Source organism: Sprattus sprattus (genome assembly GCF_963457725.1).
Source record: "Sprattus sprattus genome assembly, chromosome: 5".
NCBI lineage: Eukaryota > Metazoa > Chordata > Actinopteri > Clupeiformes > Clupeidae > Sprattus > Sprattus sprattus.
The window spans coordinates 14127979-14132978 of NC_137924.1; the positions used below are offsets into that span (position 1 = coordinate 14127979).

The following is a 5000-nucleotide window of genomic DNA, read 5'->3' on the forward strand; positions in this document are numbered from 1 at the left end:
TCATTCATTCACTCAATCACTCACTCCTTCACTCACTCACTCACTCAGTCACTCACTCACTCTTTCACTCACTCACTCACTCACCCTCTCACTCACTCACTCACCCTGTCACTCACTCACTCACCCTCTAACTCACTCACTCACTCACTCACCCTCTCACTCACTCCCTCACTCGCTCACTCACTCACTCACTCACTCACTCAGTCAGTCAGTCAGTCACTCACTCACTCACTCACTCTTTCACTCACTCACTCACTCACTCACTCACCCTCTAACTCACTCCCTCACTCCCTCACTCCCTCACTCGCTCACTCACTCACTCACTCACTCACTCACTCACTCACTTGCTCACTCGCTCACTCACTCGCTCACTCACCCTCTAACTCACTAACCCTCCCACTCACTCACTCACTCACTCACCCTCTCAATCACTCACTAACTCACTCACTCAGGATCTCTCTCATGAACACTGTTACTCACATATACATACATACAAGCATACATACACAGTGATGCCAACTCGTACGAATTGATCCGTATTAATACGAAAATGTGGTGGAAATACGGCGATACGAATATAATGACTCATTCATACGAATTTAGGGTCAACTTGCAATATTATATAATGAATAGAATATTTGCGGTAAGTCCAGAAATAAGCAAAAATGTGTCATGATTTGGCTTCCTGCTTACGAACGCGGAGGTCGCCATTCTTGTTTTGACCGACGTGATATACGCTTGAGCTGATTGGTCGATATTATAGCTGCAGCGACACGGGAAGAGTATTTACTTTTGACGTTGATGGATAAAATTAACTTGTCGCATCTGCTTTTAGTTTACAAATGGCCACCACCAACATATTTGGGTACGTTTCTGTGATTGTTTTTAATCAACTACTGCTTAATATGGTACCCCAATCAAAGGATATTAAACTACTGATCAAGAATAAAACTTTCTTGACTCGAGCGATATATTTTTCAAACACAAATACGAATGGTCAATGCAGAATTTCCGTCGAATCAAGGTATATTTCTGTCAAAAGAGTGAGCTAAATGAAAAGACTCAGGCAAAAGACTGAAGTTGGAACAGATCACATTTGTTGTCATCCCCGTGGCAACAAACTGACACGAGCACCGCTGCTGTCACTGCTCTTCTGGGCGTTGTCTAGCAGTACTTTCCACTTGACGGTATTCCGTATAATCAAGCTCCTTTCTTACTTCGCTCAATTTGCCTTACTGAGTCTTTTCATTTAGCTCAATCTTTTGTGGACGAACACTTTCTCATTTTTTATACGTGATCGAATATAGCATGCAACGTTACAATCTAAAATTATGGCTGAAAAAAAAGAAGCCATTTCCTAGGAATCAGACTTTCTCCCAGATACCAAGGAATACACTTCTATTAGTTGAAGTCCTGTGTCTACCAGCCATGCCTTTTGCACTATATGTCGGTCCACATTTAGCATTGCCCATAGTGGACTCTATGATGTTAAGACACACATGTCTGCCATCAAACACAAAACAGCCAGCACCCAAGTCCAGGGGAATAATAGTCTGCTGTCAATGGGTTTTGAGACCCAGTCCAGTGGCATGACCCTGACTGAGAAAGTCACCTTGATTTTATTTTATAAGGGTTGCATTTTGTGTACAGAAACTTATAAAATATGAGATACTTCCACCATAATATGAAAAGTTTGCCAAAATACACTATGACACAGCCAAATTCACGTGATTAAGAAAAGAGAGACCCTCTCAAAGTGAGCTTAAAGTCTATGAGTCTACGTTTGTAGGCTGAATGCCAAAATATTGTTTCTTTTACAAGTACATATCAACATTTTGCCCGTTGCACCCATTAACGCAGTACAGATTTCACTTAAGGAAAAATACTAATTTACTGGGGAAAATACTAATTTTGGAACCATTGAGTACAGATTGGCACACCACAATGTTGGCAATACTGCATACATACATACATACATGCAAGCATACATACATACATACATACATACATACATACATACATACATACAAGCATACATTCATGCATACATACATACATACATACATACATACATACATACATACATACATACATACATACATACATACTGTACATACAAGCATACATGCATACATACATACATACATACATACATACATACATACATACATACATACATACATACATACATACATACAGTCGTATGCAAAAGTTTAGGCACCCCTCTAATGCTGCATGATAATTTACTCTGTCTTCACCAAAAAAAAATCACAGTGGTCAAATATTTATTTTGTAGTTATCACTGAGTGCTAGGGTGTTTTCCAGACAAAGATATTTAGTGTAGCAGTATTTATTGGTGTGAAATTAAATCAAATGTGAAAAATAGGCTGTGCAAAAGTTTGGGCACCCTGATAATTTTGTTGATTTGAATACCTGTACCTACTCAATGCTGATAAAATGCAACACAGAATTAGTCTGGTTAGCTCGTCAAGCCTTCAATTCCATAGAAAGGTGCATCCAACCATTAAAAAAGGTATTTAAGGTAGCCAATTGCAAGTTGTGCTTCTCTTTGATTCTCCTCTGAACAGTGGCAACATTGGGGCATCAAAACAGCTATCAAATGATCTGAAAACAAAGATTGTTCAGCAATTTTGTTTAGGGGAAGGCTACAAAAAGTTATCCTGGAGGTTTCAGCTATCAGTTTCCACTGTGATGAATTTTATTATGAAGTGGAAGGCAACAGGCACAGTTCTTGCTAAGGCTAGAAGTGGCAGGCCAAGAAAAATAACAAAGAGGCAAAGGCGAATAATGGTCAGAATGGTCAAGAATAACCCTCAGATCACCTCCAAAGATCTGCAAGGTCATCTTGCTGCAGATGGTGTCACTGTGCATTGCTCAACCATTCAGCGCACATTGCACAGAAAACAGCTGTATGGGAGAGTGATTCAGAAGAAGCCTTTTCCGCACACACGCCACAAACAAGCTCGCTTGAGGTTTGCCAAACTACATTTGAACAAGCCAGGCTCATTTTGGAACAAAGATAGAGATATTTGGTCACAACAAGAGGCGTTACGCATGGAGGCAAATTAATACAGCATTCCTAGAAAAACACTTGCTGCCCACAGTAAAATTAGGTGGGGGGTCCATCATGCTGTGGGACTGTGTGGCTAGTACAGGAACTGGAAATCTATTTAAAGTTGATGGTCGCATGGATTCAACTCAGTACTAGCAAATTCTTGACAATAATGTTCAAGAATCTGTAACAAAGCTGAAGTTACGGCGGAGTTGGGTGTTCCAGCAGGACAATAACATGAAATATTGCTCCAAATCCACTAAGCCATTTATGCAGAGGGACAACTACAATGTTCTAGAATGGCCATCCCAGTCCACAGACTTGAATATAATTGAAAATACATGGGATGTCTTGAAGCAGGCTGTCCACTTTAGGCACCCATCAAACCTTACAGAGCTGGAGCTGTATTGTAAGAAAGAATGGTCCAAAATACCTTCATCCAGAATCCAGACACTCATCAGAGGCTATAAGAAGCGTCTAGAGGCTGTTATTTTGGCAAAAGGAGGCTCTCGTAAATATTATTGTGATTTTTCTGTTGGGGTGCCCACATTTATGCACCTGTCTAATTCTGTTATTATACATTTGGCATATTCTCTGTTTATCTAATTAACCTTATTTCACTTCTAAAATATCACTGTGTCCATGTAGTATTATATATGTGACAAAGAAGTTCCTGATCCAAACGCCCAACAATTCATAAATGAAAGTAATAAAGATTATCAGGGGTGCCTAAACTTTTGCATACGACTGTACATACATACATAGGGGAGAGTGGGGTAATGTGAGACATTTTTTACATTTGCTCTCCTCTAGGCGAGCTTAATTGATGTATCAGTAAAATGTACACATATCCCATTTATTCAGGATGTTTCCTAGCAATTGAAATCATCAGAAAGTCTTCAAGACAAAGGGCATTGAAAATATGATTGTTTTAAAAAAAGTGGTCTTGTGTCTCACTTTACCCCAGCTTAGGGGTAAAGTGAGACAGACCAGAGAAATCAACGGGGTAAAGTGATCCACTTACTTTTTCCACTTTAAAACTACCATAACAACACATGTTGTAACAGTAAGAATCCTGACAGCTAGCTTGACAACTACACATTCCAAAACCTATATCGGACTAGTACCAGAATCAAGGGGATTGGTCAATTAAGCATTTTAACATAACACTTGAAAGTAACTCCGAACAAAATCATGTACAACATAATATAATTAAAAATGTTTTTGTTAACATTCAAATGTAGAATGACCAGTTAGATTAGAACACAGGCATAGGACCATAATCAGAACCAGCTAGAACAGCCTGGGACTCAGAACACAGGACCCAGAGACCCAGCTGGATTAGAATATCAGCCTCGTACTCATTTTGTAAGGGATAATGTATGGAACGCCGGTCATTATCGTGAAAATAAGCCCCCACAGGGCGAACGGCACCCCGACGCGAAGGTTACAGTCATCTGAAGTGGATGGACCAGTGGAGTTCAGCTCAGGATTTGGCCGGTCTGACACCAGAGATGGTGCAAACACTTCCTCAGGGAAAAAAGCTTGGTTATATGGGAATATCCCAGTGGACTTGAATCCAGAAGAGATATTCCGTTGTGTCACTGCTGACAAAAAGGCCTCATTCACAAGTCCTGCAATCTGGTAGATGGGGAGTGTTTTGCCAGGGTTAGATCTCTCTAAACAGTGTCTCACTTTACCCCACAGCATATGTCTCACTTTACCCCGCAGCCACTTTTTTAGAAAAAACAACATCTCTAAGCATTTCAGGCTAATCTTCACCAACATCAATCACATGGTTTTATATGTTGGAAGTTCATCAACATGTATGATATAAGTTTTTCTACCTGAATCAATTTGCTTTGACACAACAGTTGATTTAGTTCACATCAAGAAAATTTACTTTTACATGCAAAAAACACATTTT

At 39.8% G+C, this 5000-nt stretch overlaps 1 protein-coding gene across 1 annotated transcript in view; it reads left to right on the forward strand.

Moving 5' to 3' along the window:
* The window catches only part of LOC308365880 (coiled-coil domain-containing protein 148-like), a gene marked incomplete at its 3' end in the record, with an annotated part of 38730 nt that overhangs the window by 29351 nt on the left and 4379 nt on the right, over positions 1 to 5000 (forward strand). The window lies entirely within an intron of this gene.